At 33.2% G+C, this 19,524-nt stretch overlaps 1 pseudogene; it reads right to left on the reverse strand.

The window, feature by feature from the left end:
- Window positions 1-14,468: 14,468 nt before the first annotated feature.
- LOC148861610 (monothiol glutaredoxin-S2 pseudogene) lies at window positions 14,469-15,411 on the reverse strand (annotated as a pseudogene).
- Between the last annotated feature and the right edge of the window lie 4,113 nt (window positions 15,412-19,524).

The raw sequence follows: 19,524 nt of genomic DNA on the forward strand, positions 1-19,524 counted from the left end.
TTTACAAAAACTAAAATAAATAATTACTTAAAATAAAATAAATATTAATTTTAATATATATATATATATATAATGAATATCCACTATTATTGTAAAATTATTACTAATAAATATTATTTTTTTAAAAGTTATTTTCTACAATTATTAATTGATATAAGTGAAATTATTTATTTGCAATATTATTTAGTTATTTAAATAATATTGTTATTTAAAAATTTTAAAATATCAATTTTTATTGAATTTAATAATCCATAAATTATAATTATTTATATTATTACATAATTCGCGATTAGTTTTGTAAAATATTAAATTATTATTAATAAGAACATTATGAAATCTATTATAATTATTTTTCTACTTTTAAGAATTTTTTAAAAGTTTATTACATAATTTCGTTGTTTTAACTATTTAAAATTTAGTCATGTTAAATATTTAAATAATATGTAAAATATTTAAAAATTTTCGTTATTTGATTTTTATTTTTTTAATGTGATTATGTAATATTAACTATTTTGTTATATAATTATTAAACAATTTTTAATGTTTTGTTATTTAAGACATTTAGTTATTGAAGTATTTAAGTAATGTTTTATTTTTTAATGTTAAATTTTTATTATTTGAATAACATTTAAATTGAATAATTTGTAAAGTTATAATTTATATTGTTACTACATAATTTCATGATGAATTTTGTAAAATTATATAATTATTAATAATATGAATATTATTAAATATATTATAACTAATTTTGTGTTTTGAATAAATATTTTAAAGTTAGTATATAATTTTGTTATAATATTTAAATAATTATGAAAATTTTTAATCGACACTTTCTTTAGATAAATGTAGATAAAAAGTGGGGGAAGGATAAATAGGAATTAGAGATAGTTTAGGAGGGAATCTCTTTGCTAAATTAGAGATAATTTAAGAGATAAATAGGAGTTAGAGATAATTTAGGAGATAAATAGGAATCAAAGACAATTTAGGAGAAAGTGGTGAAAAGATTTAAACTTAAAAATTATAATGCAATTATTAAAAAATAAATTTAAAAATTAGATTTATGATATAAAACATTTTAAACAAATATGGTAAATTTCCCACTTTTTATATTACAAATTATATTTAAAATATAAAATATTAATATATATATCCATGGTTAGGTCATTTGCTTTTGGTCGGTTTACAAATGGCTAAAGTGAAACTGATCCAACTTGGTCGAATTGGGAAATTTTTGAACGAAAGCCAACCTAAAATACTATAAAACTGACCAACTTGGGTCAAGTTGATCAGGTTGGTCGGTTTCTTCAGTTTGACGAATAAACCTAACTGAAATTAATTATTATTATTATTTTTGTATTATAAAATTTTATTAAAAGTAGTATATAAAATATGAATAGTTATTAATTATTTAGAAAGTTGAAAATATAAAATAATTGTATACTCTTATGTGTTTCTATTATGTCTTATGTCTTTCATTAAGGAGTGTTTGTTTTGACATTAGGCCCATGATTTTTTATTCCAAAAATACCTTAACACTTTTTTTATACATAAAATAAAATTGACCAAATATAACCAATAGAGTGGTTGCCTGTGTCTTATTAAGGGTAAAAATGGTATTTTTATTTTTATTTTCTTTTGATTAAATTTATTTAAATAAGCATTAGGGTCAACACTATCATTTTTCACTTTCATCTAATAGAAGATTGATTAAATCCATTGCAAATTATAAGTGGTGTTTTAGTAAAATGCTTACTATATGGTAGATTTTAGTAAATCCATAAAACTATAAGGGATATTTTAGTAAATGATCCTTTCTATTATTTAGCTATTGCTTAATAAATCCCGTGCATTGCATGGGTCCCTGCTAGCAACTTGGGTAGTCGTATATATTGCTGAACCACATTCTTTGAATATTTATTCTATAAAGGTTTCTCTAGATTATATGATTATTTACAAAAAAAAAAAAAAAACACTAAGTTTTGAGCTAAGCCGAGAACTGAGCTTAAAAGCTCGAACATACAATCTTTTGAATTCAAGTTCATGTCTCTAGCTCAAATCAACATCGAGCTCAAACTTGAACCTATTGTTTTGTCTTTTTTTTTTTCTTCTTTTTTTGATTGTTGAATCAAACTTGAATAATCAGATATTTGGCTCAACTCAACTCAAATCCACCCTCACTAGTTATAGATATTCATGATTAAGGGTGCAAATTGGGCAAAATGGGGCGACTTTAATATCAACCTAGGCCCAACCCACGGTCAAACCCCATCTATTCAATCCAGACCCTGCCAACCTCCACTGTAATTTGACATACATACATATGTGTGAATGTATGCATGATTTGCATCCGTATTCATGCTATGAGTTCTCCATTTCCACATTCCACTCTATCTACAATTCAATTAAAGAAAAAAAAGAAAAGCTATGGTCTGAAATCTTTTTCCATCAAATTGAGAAGAATTTGAGTTAAAATCTCGTGATCGGCATGTCTTACAAATTGGTGAGATACTTCACTTTTTTTGGGAATTGGGACTTTTCAGTCACCAACTCTGAATCTTAGGCATCTGATCTCTTTTCTTTGTCTCATGATAAGGATAAGCACTCGTGGTGCATGCCCACGTGCAACGTTCTCTGGTTTTCTAACAATCAATGTGCGTAGCATCCTTGTACATTTATCCACACACGTAAGTGCGTGCAAACTGCAGGCATATTCTTAGTTGTAATTTTCAATATGTCTAACACATTGGTGGGGACCAAGGTTTTTAAAACTGCACCGGATAGGGAATTATTTTTGGACCGGTTCTTGGGTCGAATGGTCCAACTGTTTGGTCTGAACGAATGGCCTGTTCTGACAAAAAATTAAAAACAAAAGGCGACCAAAAACCATTGTCTGGATCAACCGTTTGACAATCCAGATCAGGGGTTGACTGACCAAATCAATGATTTTTTGCCAAAATGCGATTTTGGAGTGAAATGGAACCAGTAAAATGACCAGTTCCTGGTTTTTCTGGTCCAATCATCCAATCCAGTCCGATCCAATTTTGAAGACACTGGTGGGGATAGAGGTGGGTGCATGTGTGTTCACTTTCCCGTTGACCAACTTCCCCTTCTCAGTTACCTAAAAATGAATGGGCCTTAGAGGGATGTCAATTGACCATTTAGCTCAGTGATGCACCTTGGGCCGAGTTAGGTTGACAATTGGATTAGGGTTAGAGTTGGGTTTTGTAAATCCAACTTCACTTAGTGTTGGGCTGTTTCATTGCTGGCGTTGGAAAATCAGGAGCAATGGATTAAGCCATTAAAGATAGATTGTAGAAACATTACAACCAAACTTAGCAAGAACATGTGCTACTTTGTCTATCAATCCATTAAGCCATTAATGGATTAAGCCATTAAGGATAGATCCTTAGAATAATATGACTGCTCGAGGATTGGGCCTATTGACTTTGACACACTTTATATGCCAATGCACATGTGGATCTACCATGCTGATGAGTGAACGTCCAGGCCAGCCTATCCTGCAAAACATAAGGATTGTCTTAACTCTTAAGCCCCAACCTTAAAGACAAGTTGTTTTCAGTGATTTTCATTCCATAATTTTATATTTTATTATTGTAAATTTCATGATTTTAGATTTTGAATTGGAGATTTATCATAATTCATAACATTCCTTTTTATTTCATTTGTTGTACTAAAAGAATTAATAAAAATATCAAACAAACAATGAAACAAATACCAATAAAAATATAATTAATATATGGCCATAAAAGTTAAGTTTATGTCTCTTAATCAAATATTAATAAAATTTAAGATATCTTAAGAGAATGGGAGAAAGGTTGAGCTAGGGCCATCCTAAACCTGAGCTCAACACCACTCAAAGTTATTGGGTTAAGTCATGGTTGAGGAATTTTAGGTTAGATTAGGTTTAGGGTTGACTAGGTAGACTAAGGGGGTGTTCTACAACATGAATCGTTTTTTTGTTGCTGGTTCTAAAAGTAAATCAAAACGATCTTGTTTGAAAACAAATCCTTAAAACAAAAGCATAAGAAACATGTTGTTGGTTTTGTACATTTTCTTTTTTTAAACTGAAACAAAAAATATGTTTTCATCTGATTATTCAACATCAAGGTCTACAAATCATACAATTTCTATACCAAAATATTTGTTTTCATTTTAAAAACCAATATTTTTTTGGCTTGTTTTTCAAAACAAAACCAACTTGTTTTGCACTTTGAAAACAAGAATAGAGTTTAAGAACATGTTTTTATTTTTATTTGTTTTTTTATTTTTTGCAAATGTTGCGATTCCAAAAACATCCGTGTTGTAGAACACCCCCTAAAAGGTTGGGTATAGGGTTTAGAGCCTAGGATTGGGCTAGGGTTAATCTAAACCTGACCTAACCTAGACTGACTTGCACCCCTCAACTACTAGGTCATTGGCTACATAGAGGTATGGAAACCCATAAAGTCATAACATATATACATACATAGAGGCAATGAATAAAAAGATTTAGGGGTGTTCTACAACATGAATGTTTTTGTTTTCATTTGTGTTTGGAATTGCCACATCAGTAAAAGAAATAAAAACATGTTCTTGAACTCTATTTTTGTTTTCAAAGGAAAATAACAAATTGGTTTTGTTTCAAAAAAACAATACATGTTTTTGGAACTAACAAAATAGGGGTGAGCATTGTTCGATTAAAACCAAAAAACTGAACCGATACTTTCGGTTTTGGTTTGTTTGGTTCAGTTTTTTCAGTTTTTGGTTTGGTTAATTTGGTTAAAAAAAATCGGTTTCGGTTTTAGTTTTCAGGATTGGAAATTCGGTTAGCCGAAAAAACCAAATTAACCAATTTTTTTTATATACATAATATCATATATATTATTAATATATAAACCATAATATATTATAATATATATTATATAAAATATTAAAATATATAAAATACATTAGCATATACATATATTATAATATAATAAATATTATATTAATATATATATATAATATAATATGTATTAGTATAATATTAATAAAATTCGGTTTTAACTGAAAAAACCAAAAACTGAACCGAAAAATTTGGTTTCGCTTTTTTAATAGTTTGGTTTCAATTCGGTTTTATATTTTATAAATTCAGTTTTTAAAAATTCGGTTTATTCGGCTTGGTTTTTAACTGAATACACCGAATGCTCACCCCTACAACAAAATATTGGTTTTTAAAGCAAAAATAAATTTTCTAGTATAAAAATTATATGATTTATGAAACATGATGTTCAATAATCAAATGAAAATATGTTTTTGAAACCAGATTCAAGAACATGGTTTTGGTTTCAGTTTTATTTTGAAAACAAGAAAACACACACAAATAAGAACGTGTTTTTTCTTTTTATGTTTTTGTTTTAAGAAACAATATGTTTTCAAACAAAATGATTTGGATTTATTTTTAGAACCAATAAAAAGAAAAACAATTCGAGTTGTGTGGCATAATCACATATATAAGCGACCTCTCTTATCATCTCTCACCTCGCTCGTTTACTATAAACAAAAAGAAAGAAAGCCAAGGAGAAGAAACAGCTGGCTATTTATAACTTAGCTTTATTTATTGCTTTTATAGGTACCGATGACATTTCAAAATCCAAATATCTTGAAGAAAAGATAGAAAATCTATTGATGTAAAAACTGAATATGACGGTTCTAGCCTTTAGAAAAGGGGAAATACTTTAACCTTCCATGTGTTTTCCAAAAATATTAAACCTTTTTTATACTTAACCTCTACAAATTAAAAACTTCTCTTCATTTTTCGAAAATATGCAAAAGCACCCCATTCCATAAACACTGAAATCACGACTATGCCCTTGTTATGAATTGGCAAGATAGAATACTATTGTTCTTTCTTCAAACTGACTTGCACCTTTGTTGTTCACTCCAATTAAGGTACAGTTTGGTAATTTTTTTTTAAAAGATCTTCTGGAAGATTTAATAGCCAAAAGCTGCTTTTACATAAAAATCTTGACAGTCTACGGTCTGTTTGGTTCAAGGTGTGCCTTTCCACATGAAGATAAAACAAAATAAGTGCAAAAGTTTCATTTGAAGCTTCCCGTGTCTTTTTGGGACTGCACTTTTTGACGGATGGATCTTTTTCTTGGAAAAAGACAAAAATACAAGCTACTGGACTTCTAAAAAACTGGCAACCTGCATGAAAAAACATGCCAAATGGGTCATAAGTAAACAATGAAACCCACTTTAATGAATCACCTTTTCGGGGTAATTTGATAAATTTTGTTTTTCAGGGGAAAAGTGAGATTTTAAAAACTTCAAAGCATTACATTGGTGTTTCTTTTAGTAAAATAAAAATAACAAAGGGGTGTCTTTGCATACTAACTCGAAACATAAGAGGAGCTTTTTCTAGATATCAAAATACAGGATAGATTTAAGTAATTACCCAAAAACATATAAGGGGGTTGTAAGTAACTTTTTCTTAAAATATACCCATTTCTCGTTTCGTTTGGAATCCATTGGCCTTCTTGATTTGGAAAATGAGAAGTCTCTCGACTCTCTCCCAAAAGCCCCACTCCCATCCTATACTACGTACCTTGTGCCCTGTTGCTTTCTTGTATGATTGATTTCTCAATCTCAATCCATTTCTGCTCCACATGTGTTTGTTATATTGTGGGCATCAGATCGGATCAGTGTGGAATATATTTATGCCCACAAAAGAAAAAGGGGAGAGAGAGAGAGGTTGCGTCTGGATAATGAATTCAGATTTGCACCCCACAACGTTCCACAAAGCATTCTCACCGTGTATTGGTATCATCATTTCTACTATTATTATCGGAAAATATTCCTAATACACAGTGGGAATGTGCTGTAGGACATTGGGAGGGTGCCCCCTTGTGGGGAGCAGATGTGAACTCTAGGATAAGATGTGCTTCACGATCTGTGATTTCATTATATTCTTTGGGGTTTAAAGCTGTTTTTAGTTTTTATTTTAAATGATGATGTTATTAGAAGCAAATTTTACCAAATGCTGAAAACACTTTTTGGCCCAATTTTTGTTTTCCACAGCCCAAAGCTCAAAAATTCAAACGGAAATGCTTGGCAAATTAAAAGGTCTTTCTATCTGAGATTTATTGACATGAACATGTAACTATGAGTAGTTACATGTAAAGGACTTGACTAAAAAAGCCATTCCCAAACAACATGTAAATTGCTTTATTTAGAGCCAAAAAAAAAAGGAAGTCTGTACGTAAGTAGTGATGGTACTTAATTATGAGTCCTTCAAAGAAAAATAAATCCAGCATGTATGAGTAGTTCTTTCAGAGAGCCGTCCAGTTTGCGGGTCATGACGTCCTTGGCTCCACCAATCTGCTTGCCGCCGATGAACACCGCCGGTACCGATGGCTTACATCCCAGCTGCAGGAGAGCTCTCTCAATTTCCCTTCCCTCGGCATCACCCAGATGATCGAGCTCATAAACAGTGGGGCTGGCGCCATAGTCACTGAAGAGAGTCCTGATGGAATGACAGATGCAGCAAGAGCTCTTACTGAAGATCACCACTGGCTTCTCTTAAGCTAGTGTCCTCATCAAATTAATTAATTAAAATTGCGAACTAGAACTAGAATGCAGACACCATAGAGCAATATTATGAGAGGAAAATGGGCTACAAAAATGGCTGATGATGAGCTTGAGCTGCCATGGAGACGTATTTATACGCTAGAGGATGGTGGTGGTCGCAATGTGTAAAGGGGCTGGGGAAATATTGTCAGAAAAAAAGAAACAAAACGAAATGAGAGATAGAGAGAAAGAGGGAATGTTCCCTTAGATTAGATATATACGCAGCCTCAAAAATCAATTTGGACGGACTAAAAAGACATAGTGGATTGGATAAATCCAATCTAAAATATTTATTAGATTGGACTGGACCTGGTTTATCTGTAATTAATTTATATTGGATTTGGTTGGATTAAGTCAATATCCGATCCATATAGGTGTCAATGGATCGGATTTGGGTTAAAACCAATTTAAATTAAAATGAATTTAAACAAATTGAATGGTCTGAACATTAAATCGGACCGGTCCAAAATGATCCAAATTATTTATTGGATTGGATTGGATCCGATTCATTTGTAATGGACTCACAACACCCCTAATTGCAGGAAAGGAATAAACAAGCCAAGTTGCAGGTGGCTATACATAATATATAATTATATAAATAATACATACTATATACATATATAATATACAACAAATAATATTTTATAACTAACGAATTGGATTGGGTATATCCCATGCAATTGTGCATTAGGAACATCTCCCCGTAACAAGTATGGGAGATAACAAGAATAGGAGGTCGAACCATTCAGCCTGGGAACCGTTCGAGCAACTAGTTCCATTTTACCCCAAATCCGATCCCTACCAAAAAAATCGTTAATTTGGTCAATGGTTCATTGACCTGGATGATTGAACCATCAACCTGTTTAACAATTTTTAGCTATTTTTATTTTAATTATTTTTTAAAAATTTTCATCAAAATGAATCATATATTCAAACTGGACAGTCAAATCATCGACCCAAAAACTGGTGGTCAAAACAATTCCGATTCTACATCGGTTTTTAAAAGATTGATCAGAACTCACCTGATAAGAGCATCAAGAAGGATACTTTTATCCAATGGGGTGGCCATGGAAAATGATTTGGGTGATAGATTGATGATCAAGGCTCAGACAAATAGTGTCCACAGGCATCTAAAAGCCTGCTGTGCATCCTCATACTTATGGCTTGTTGGCTCAAAAGTTGGCCTTAGGCTTCATGTCTCATAATATATGTATCTCAGTGTGAGATATGGAGACAGAGATACCATGAGCAATTAAAGGCCCATAACGCTATCTGCTTTTCTATTTCTTTTTTCATAATAGATTCGAATTTATTTCCCATTTTCATTAAATTTGGATAAAATAATATTCCTGTATCAGACATGTGTGCTTACCTGATCCGGATTAATCTTTAGGGGCAGTTTGGTAATCAAGATATGCAGGTGTATTAACTTAAATGCCCCCAAAGATGCTCATATTTTTTCCACACTATTTAACTCTCAATATAGGCTGCACATGAGGCCCATTGGTCATAGCATTAAGGTTCCATAGGTTTGATTAGGGGTGCAAATGATCTGATCCGATTCAAAGTCCGATTTTATATTCTTGGATTCGGATAGCCCTATTTTGGATCTTTGGATCAGATCGGATAATAGGATCCGATAGAAATAAGAACGAATTTGGATCACTCATATTCGATCCAATATATATGTTATTTATTTATTTATATAAATATATATGTGTTATTTATTTATTTATAAATATATTATTTATATTGTATTTTTGTTAATTTGTTATATTATTTATTTTTTTTATAAAAAATATGTATATATATGATCAAAATAGTTGAAAAGATGCTTGTATTTTTTGTTTTTCTTTATTTAAACTGTTATATTTTATTTTTCTTTTAATAATTTATTTATTCTTTTTGAAAAATGAAATTGGATCTGATCAGATCCGAAGATCCAATTGCCTCATCATATTTGAATTGAAATCCGTGTTTATGTGATTTGATCAAACGTTTGGATCGAATCGGATCGGATCTAGGGGTGAGCAAAAAAAAAAAACGACCGAAACCGAATTGATCGTGTTTTTAAAAAACCGAAGGTACTGGTTCAGTTTCAGTTAACCAATAAAGAAAACCGGCGTTAACCGAACCAACCGGTATACATATATTTTTATATATTATATATATATATTTATGTATATTATAGATTATATATATTTTATATTTTTATATATTATAAATTAATAAATATGCATTATATATATTTATGATCTATGATATATGATCTATTATTTATTATTTAAAATATAATATTATATATATATATATATAATTTTTATTATATTTATATATTTTTATAATATATATTGTAAATATTAAAAAACCAACAAACCAATGAACCGAACTGATGGTTAACCGAACCGGTCAACTGATCGGCTTCAGTTTGGTTTTGGTTACTGGTTTTCCAAAAACCGGCTCAATTAATCGAACCGTGAGCACCCCTAATCGGATATGCAATTAATAGTGTCGGATTGGATTCGGATATACCCTAATTCAAGTCCGATCTGATCCGATCCATTTGCATACCTAACTTTGACAGTGTGCCTCCTAATTTAGAATGCAAACTGGCCATAACAACTACTATATATCATTGGCCAAAAATGCTCTCTTATCCACCATATTTTGCTGAAAACCGGTTCAATTAGTCAAACCGTGAGCACCCCTAATTGGATATGCAATTAATAGTGTCAGATTGGATTCAGATATACCCTAATTCAAGTTCGATCTGATCCGATCCATTTGCATACCTAACTTTGATAGTGCGCCTCCTAATTTAGAATGCAGACTGGCCATAACAACTACTATATATCATTGGCCAAAAATGCTCCGTCATTGCACTTCGCTTAAATAAGTTCGTCATGTCTAGGCTGCATTTGCCATTCCTTATTTTAAAGATTTACCTCCTTTTTACAGTTAAAATGCCCTTATGAAAACTGAATTTTTAACAGCAAAAAGGAGATAAATCCTTAAAATAAGGAATGCCAAATGCAGCCCTAATTAAATTCAGGAGGGCTGCGTTAAAGATTTAGTTAAGCTAATTCAGCTGCTACGAAACGCTTCGGTTTAGCTGTTAGAGGAGGCTGAAACGAACAGCCTTTCAAATAACTGATTGATAGACAATTTGGGCTGTTTGGATTTTTCACCAAACATGACTTATAGGCAGCAAGGATCAAAATTTTGATGTATCAAACATATTGTATTGTATCTTTTGGATAAATTGGTGTTTCGAGAACCCTCGCTTTTTAATAAAAAAAATATATATAAACTTATCCAAAAAACCAATTTTTGAAAAAAAAGTAAAAAATATATTATATAAAAGCGCATGGTTTTTAGTACCCATACAGAGGTGTATCAAATACTTTGGACCTTGATAGATGGGAGTTTCCCATTATAGATTATCTATATATGACCCACCTCACAAAGCAAGGAAGTTGTTATTATTCTTCAATCTCCCAAGCAGGTACTAAGTTTAATCTATATATCTATCTATATAAACTTGGGTTGTGATCACAACTTGTGATTAGGGGTAACCGAAACATGGGGTATTTTTTCAAACCGAATCGATCTGATTGATTTTTTAAATATCCAAATTGAAACCGAACCGGTGACCGGTTAACCGCGGTTCAGTTTTTTGGTTTTTTTTAATGCACTTAAAAAAAAAAAAACTTAAAACTATCAAAGTTTGTTGTCGATGTCGAACTGGTTGGTGCTGGACTGGTTGGTGCTGGTGGTTGTTGTCGACTGTCACCTGAAGTGAGAGCTTGAGAGGTAGCGCTTGACAGAGACGCAAAGAGGAGAGGTGAGAGAGAGAAAGAGAGAGAAGAGAGATACATAGATCAGAGTCAAAGATGGCATTGGACCATTGGTGCTTGTTTGCAGGCGAGGCGGCGACCGACATTGCTACTTGGTGCTGCCGTGCTGGTGGTTGGCGCAGGGCATGCGACTATTTGGAGTGGGGAATACGAAGAGTCAAAGAAGAAGCAGAAGAAGAAGAAGAGTCAAAGAACAAAAAGATTAGAAGATAAGAGCTGAAGAAGAAGAAGGTTAGAAGAGAAGAGTCGAAGAAGAAGAAGAAGAAGATTAGAAGAGAAGAGTCGAAGAACTGAGAGAGTGTGAGACACAAAAGAGAAAATTGAGAGATTGGGAGAGAGAAAAAAGAAAAGACTGAAAGAGTCTGACACTCTGGCAATCTGGGGAAAAGACAAAAGAGAAAACTAATGGAGATTGGAGACTGGTAGTCTAGTAGATTGCCCAACTTTCAATTGAAAGGTTCAAATTTCAAAAAGAAAGGCTAAAAATCTCTTAGACTGCCGAACTCTTTTATTCGATTTTCAAAATAATAATATAATATATATAATATTATATAAATGTAAATTATTGTATATATATCGATCGGTCCGATTAACCACCACTTTTTTTAAATGATTAATTGAAATCGAACCAAAACTATCAATTTTTTAAGAATATTGAACCGAAACTGAACCGACTGATTTAATTAACCAATTTTTTGGTTCAATTTTGATCGATTTTTTTGGTCGATTCGATTTTTTGATTTTTTTTCTCACGCCCACTTATAATTGGCGCCTGTTTGAAAGAATTGGAATATGTTACTCACACAGATAACCTTACAACAACCTCATATACACATCCCACCATAAATTGAGAATATCTTTTATAAATAATAATACATAAATACGGGAAATTGGATAATGAAGAACGGGCTCGGATCGTGGCATCGCATTCGCAGATAAAGTAGCAAGGAATTAGGATCTGTTGAGAGAGAGAAAGAGGAGTAAGGCAATAGTGGGGAAAAGTAGAAAATTCTGTAGCACGTCATGTCAACTTTGAAGCATGAAATGTTACAAAGTTATGAAAATGGAGTTCACTTTCCCTCTTGCGCTACATGAGGTCTGTCTCTTTCTGGGGCTGACGTTGAGGCTTAGTTATATATCTTAATATCTTTATCAGAACCGCATGAAAGGAGAGTGAAACTCAATTTCCTCTCAAATTCCAACGATACGATGTGGCCATCTTATTAGGGCCTCACCATAACCCAATTCCCTGCGGCCCAGCATAACAGCTGGAATGGTTGAACACAATGCACGACTTGTTGCCTTAATTAGTGTTACTTTTGAAAGCATTAAAATCTAAAGCCAAACAGTTTTAACTTTTGAGTCTCCCTTCCAACCCTAAAATTAAGGTGATGTTAAGCAAGTTTCTTGGGGTGGTCTTTTGGGTTTCGACAAATTTGGAAAACCAAAAATTTGTCTTTCTTTTGTTTGGTGACCAAAAGATGAAAAGACCAGAAGATGTGTGCAAAAAAAAAAAAATCTAAAAGGACTTAAAATACCAAATTTCAGGAAATTTTAAATGAAGCTTTCTAATATTTTTATGTGATAAATAGCCTTTAAACATGGTTTTTTTACTAAAACAAAGGAAGATCAAACTACTTAGCAAAAGGTCCTTTATCTTTAAATATAAGACCCCGAAAGTTCAATAGGTGTTTTGACCATCTAGGTTGCTCGAATATCTTTCTAACAAAACCTGTCAAACGACACCTAAGACTTTGTGATTTTGGGCTTCAAAGCACAACTACCCAAATGCAAGCTTGATTCTCCAGCGGCTCCTCTCCTCATGTTTGTCTTAATTGTTGTCTTTTATTCATATAGAGAAAATCAGTTTCCAACTTTCCATATCATCCGTTATGGCAAAAAAAAAAATTGCTTCATAACCTGGCTAAAACCCAGATTTGGCATGGGTCATGTGTGGGCCATTTCCCATATCAAATCGATACTTTGCTATTCTACCTCAAGAATCAAGATGAAGCAACCTCATTTTATCCATGGTGTAAAAGAGTGGATGAATGAGGAGACAGGTGTGGGTGGTGCTAGTTGGAGAGAGGATCAGATGAATGCCAACTTGATTAGAAATGTGCTTGGGCATTAATTCTTTTCTGGATATATACCAAACGGTAAGCTTATCTCTCAAAGTCTAAATACCTAGAAAGCGTACAAAATTATTCTCTAACATAATAACATTTGCATGCTTGATGTGGGATCAGTATGAAACACATGCATGCCCAGAATCCACACAGAAAATAGAAAATGGAAAAGAGCTCATAGGATTTGTGGGATTAGTACAAGCAATGGGCTTGGTTTTGTGTTCCAGCCCAGAGGTCCCATCACTATCCCACCAGGTACCTGTCATTCGTAACTTCATCAGGTTAGGGATGGAGATTGCAGGCGGGATGTGGATAGAGTTATATCTTTCAGGATCAGGACTTTTATCCCTGATGAGATTGAGGTCGACATGGGGATTTGTTTCAAAGTCGAGATTGGAAATGGAGAGTATGATCCCGCTTCGTTGCCATTTCTAACTGATGGGCCTAACATGGGCCATGTTCTTCAAAGCCCAGCAAATAAGGCCTCTCTGGTCTGGTCCTCTATTGGGTTGGGCTTTCTTATATCAGTACATGCGTGAAGCAGGCTGCAGGCAACACACATAGAAGGCTAGAAGCCCTTGTACCATGGTTTTTAAAAATGACTTGGAGACCCAACCAGTCAGGGGTCTGGTTACCGGGTAAAACGGTCAGCCCGTATTAACAAAAAAAGGTCAAAACTGTTCGTACAATTAACCGCCCGGGTCAGCGATTTTCTGATCAAAATCAACAGTTTTGAACAAATTTTTGGTTTTGAGAAACCAGTTACCTGACCGGTTCCTGGTTTTTCCGGTCCCATCCGGTTCTGAAAACCATGCCTTGTACATCTTCAAGTAGAAATTGCGTTGAAGGGGAAATATAAGCAAATAGTTGGTGGCAAATAAGCAGGACAAATGTCCAAGTTTATTAGTGAACAATACAATAAGGGAGATACAAAATGAGGGGTTCCTGCAATGCAAAACTCAAGGAAGCTCTACAGAGTGGAGACGATTTCTGAGTTATTACAAGTAACAGAAGTCATAGAGTCGGTGGGTTATTAAAGAAAGATAGCCCCAGCACGCATGAGCAATTCTTTTAGGGAGCGGTCGAGTTGACGGGTCATGACCTCGTTAGCTCCACCCACCAGTTTGCCGCCGATGAACACTGCCGGCACAGACGGCTTACACCCCAGCCCCAGGAGAGCTCTCTCGATTTCCCTGCCTCGAGGGTCCAAATCGATTTCATAGACAGCAGGGCTGGCCCCGTAATCACTGAAGAGAGTCTTGATGGCGTGACACATGCAACAGGAGCTCTTGCTGAAGATCACCACTGGCATCTGTGAAGCCAATGCCACCACTCTCTCCATCAATAACTATCCGGCCGGCCGGCGAGGAAATGTAGATTTTCTGGGGATTCGGAAATGCCGAGAGGAGAGATGACTGAGCTTATTAACGTGGAGGAACTAGACAGAAAATGTAAATAAGCAAGAGAGATATGAACTGAATACACTGAGACTTGTCTACTGCGATGAACTGCAGCTGCCATGGAGCCTTATTTATATATATGGTAGTGAGGGTGGTGGAGAAAAGCTAAGGACTACCCTTGTTTTATCACACAGTACAGTAGCGAAGGAATGGCAAATTGCAGATTGACAAGATCTTCATCTGCAGATGTGGAAATGGAAATAAGAAAAAGGGGAAACCGTACGTCTGTACATTGGAATGAGAATGAAGATGAGCGTACAGATGACAGCTATATATGCAAAGTATGATTCTTAGCAAGTTGCAGATTGACAAAACGCTTCTCTCTTTTGTTAATCATTCATTTTGGGATTTTCGATCTAATCTGCGATAGCAATCTCAGAGCATCGATTGGGTTGAGTTTATCCGATGGAGAGACGCCCTTTTTGTCTGTAATAAGATTCGCATGATCAGGAGAAAGCTATGACAACATTTTTCTGTATTCACCGTTTAGCTGTCAATGAAATGAAATGAGTTCATTGTGGTCTGAACCCCCATTTGAGAAAAAAGTGCTTTGTTGAGATGTGATTCTTTCCAATGGGGTAGTACAAGTATTTTAAAAATCAATGTTTTCGAACCGTGTTTGATGTCGTCGGTTGAACCGTATAGGAAACCAGTTCCGTTTTACCCTAAATTTAGTTTAGTCAAAAACCATTGAATTGGTCGGTAATTCATTGATCCAAGTGATCGAATCATTAATTCATTTGACCGGTTCAACAGTTTTGGTTGTTTTTTTTTTTTTTTTTAATTTTATTTTTTTCATTGGAATAGGTCATTTGTTCGAATCGGGTGGTTGAATCATCGACTCAGAACGGTTCCAGTTCAGGGTTGATTTTTAAAAGGAAAACTTCTCAATTAGTATCATGTACTTTGGGCCTAGTGCCACTGCTTTGATCCCCAAACTTTAAAACGAGGCGGCAAAATTGTACCCAAACTTTTAAAACATGCCCATCTGAAAAGACATAAATGCCCTTCAAGTGTCATCTAATTCTCTTTATCAACCATCCAAACATTGATAAAAAATGAACAGTACCAGATCCTTGCCTCTTCTATTCAAGAGGTGATGCCAACTTTCTTGAATAGAATATGCAAGAATTTGGGACTATTCATTTTTTGTCGATGTTTGGATGGTTGATAAAGAGATTTAGATGACACTCAAAGGACATTTGTGTCTTATCAAATACCACTTAACGGTTGATTGATAGATTGATTAACGACAAGTATTAGATTAATGCGTTTTGAGAATTTGGAGTACTAAATTATCATGTTTTAAAATTTGGGAGACCAAAGCGACACTAAGATGAACTAGAGTAGAGGATACTAATCAGACATCCTCCCATTTTTAAAACATTGTTAAAAATTACGTATTTACATGGCAGGCTAAGATGAACCCGAAATAAACCCTTTTTCAAAAGGTGGTTGAAAATGCAAAACTTTGAGCATATTCAAAATGGGCTTATGAAAAAAGTAATCGTTTTGGTATATTTTCCAAAATGCGTATGTGATTATTGACGTGATCCCAACCTAAAATAAGCATTTTTTTCCAATAATTACTTATTTAAAAATAAGCACTCCCCAACGGGGCCTTAATAGTAACTAGCAAGGTTTCTTCAAAGCAATCTCTCTGCAGTTTCAAATGGCACATTAATAGGGGTGAGAACCAAATGTCTCTCATCGTCACAAAATTAACTACAAACCAAATCTTAGATGATTCATGCATATTAGTATTCCTTCAAGATGATGATTTGGCAATCACTCCCACTAATGAACTCTAGATAGGAATTTCTCTACGTCATTTCACAGATTCATCAAGGGGGCCAGTGTGGATTTATTCTATTCTGCTGAGAAAGAAGAACCATAATTCAATATCATTGGTGGGCCCATTTGGGCCAATTAATTTTCTCAGCCAATCACTAAATTCTATCAAATGTTTATTAATTAACAAAATGATAATTAAGTACTTTTTTTAATTTGTTTAATTGTTTTTATTTATAAATTTCTGCTGGAAAATTCGAGGTTGATCAAATGGCGTGGTTTCATATCTAGACAAATCTAATATATTCCAAGGCTGTTGAACTTTTCACCACCAATTGGAGTATCAAGAAAGGAAAGAAAATTATGCATCTTTTCTTTTTCTTTTCTAAAGTCAATCTAATTTTAGATGGTGATAAGTTGATAACGTACACAAAAATTGTATTTGCAATTTTGCACGTGTATGAACATAAAAAGCTGTTTGGTATCGTTGTGTTAATTTAATATTGAAAATTGAGAAAAAAATGGATTTAATACAAAGTATAATCTTATAATTAATTGTTTATTTTTGTTTATTAAATATCTCCTAATTAAAATGACATTTCTTTCAAAAGTGATTTTTAAATTCCTGTGTATGAACATGAAAAGCTGTTTGGTATCATTGTATTGATTTGATATTGAAATTTAAGAAAAATGGATTTAACACAAAATACAATCTTATAATTAATTGTTTATTTTTGTTTGTTAAATATCTCCTAATTAAAATGGCATTTCTTTCAAAAGTGATTTTTAAATTCCTGTGTATGAACATGAAAAGCTGTTTGGTATCATTGTATTGATTTAATATTGAAATTTAAGAAAAATGGATTTAACACAAAATACAATCTTATAATTAATTATTTATTTCTGTTTATTAAATATCTCCTAATTAAAATGGTATTTCTTCCAAAACTGATTTTTTAAATTCCTGTGTGTGCATTTGAGGTTTACATAGTGGCAAAGAGTGCAATATTGTTGGCCTTAATTACCAATATTTTAAAAATTGATTCAGAATTGGAACCGCTTTAACTACCGGTTTAACAATCCAGTCAGAACAAACAACTCTTTGTAATTAAAAAATAAAATAAATAAAATAAAAATAATTATAAAAATATTATCCAAATTGAATGTATCAACAGTTTGACTACCCAAGTCAACCGGCCACTGATAAAATCAACGGTTTTTGACAAAATAACGTTTTAAAGATGAAATAGAACCGGCTGCCTGGGTGATGTACAGGCTGAACAGTCCAACTGTTCAAGTTAATGACGGTTCGATAATCAAAGTCTTAACAGTTGCCTCACACATTTGCAGGCGGAGAAGCCTTGTGGTCTAAAAGCAGATGAGTCCACCGGGTCAGAGAACCGGCCTAAAGCAAAGCTGAAAGGTAAATAATTAATTGTTAGGGTTCAGCCAATTGAAATTAGGTGATTTCCCGGATGAGCTGACGTTTGGGTGGACCATTTTTCAGCCGATAAGAGAGTTGGGTAGCATGGTTTTCAAAATTAGATCGGACCGGATGGTCAGACTGAAAAAATCAGAAATCGGTCAGGTGGTCGGTTCCATTTTACCTCAGAACCATTATTTCGCTAAAAAATTATTGATTTAGCCAGCAAACCGTTGATCTGGGCAGTTGAACTGTTTGAACAATTGGAATCATCCAACAGTTTTGACTGTTTTATTATTTTTTATTTTTTGTCAGAATAGGTCATTCCTTCCATTTGAACAATTGGATTGTTCAACCCAAGAACCAGACCTTGACCGATTTGTTGTCGGATTTGATTTAAAAAACCTTATTCGGTAGACAGGGAATGTCAATTTACTCAATTTTAAGTAGATCGCGCGTGTGAATAGGATAAAGAAGATAGCGGTAAACCCTTATTGGAATTTACCCTTTAAACATTGCAAAGAGAAATAGTTAAATTAAAAATTCAAAGTGCATCTTTCTATGACACCTTCGGTTTATATAAAAAACTTAGGTTAGTAAAATCAGATTTTGTTGTCACTAAGAACCCACTTTTCTCTAAACGAATTTGGGCATGGGATCTATATTAATATAAGGCATAAGTCATTGAAATCCTTGTGTTTTTTTAGAGAGTATCCAGTGCGTATTTCCCCTATTGGTCTTGATGGGACTTTTTTTTTTATTTTTTATTTGAAGGACGGATTTTAGGGTGGAGATGGGTTTTGGGATTCTACCTTACCCAGTGACTAAACGTGACTCTCCCTAATCCACATATTGTTGGAAACCATATGAATTTTATGTATTAAGTGTTGAACTTAATTAATACCTAACATTTTAAATTTTATATGAAGGATGATTGATAGTTTATATATTTTTTTTACATGTTTTAATTAAATAATTAAATTTTTTATTATTTTTTTATGCTATTTTATTTATTTATTATTTATATATAACAAGAAATGATAGGAAATTAAATATTGATTCTAAACCCAACCCGCCCTACTCTTGAATAGAGGGAGGATTTGGATTCTCAAAATTCAAGCAGGTTTTGGGGTGGGAATGAATTAGGAGATTTAGGGAAGTGGATAGGATCTTGAATTTACAAAACCCTCCCATCTCTATTTGGGTGGGCTTGAATTGGACTTTTGTTAACATTTGAAAGGGCTAGATGCCCC

This window comes from Nelumbo lutea, chromosome 4 (assembly GCF_056320005.1).
Source record: "Nelumbo lutea isolate HS-2025 chromosome 4, American lotus-T2T, whole genome shotgun sequence".
NCBI classification, from domain to species: Eukaryota; Viridiplantae; Streptophyta; class Magnoliopsida; order Proteales; family Nelumbonaceae; genus Nelumbo; species Nelumbo lutea.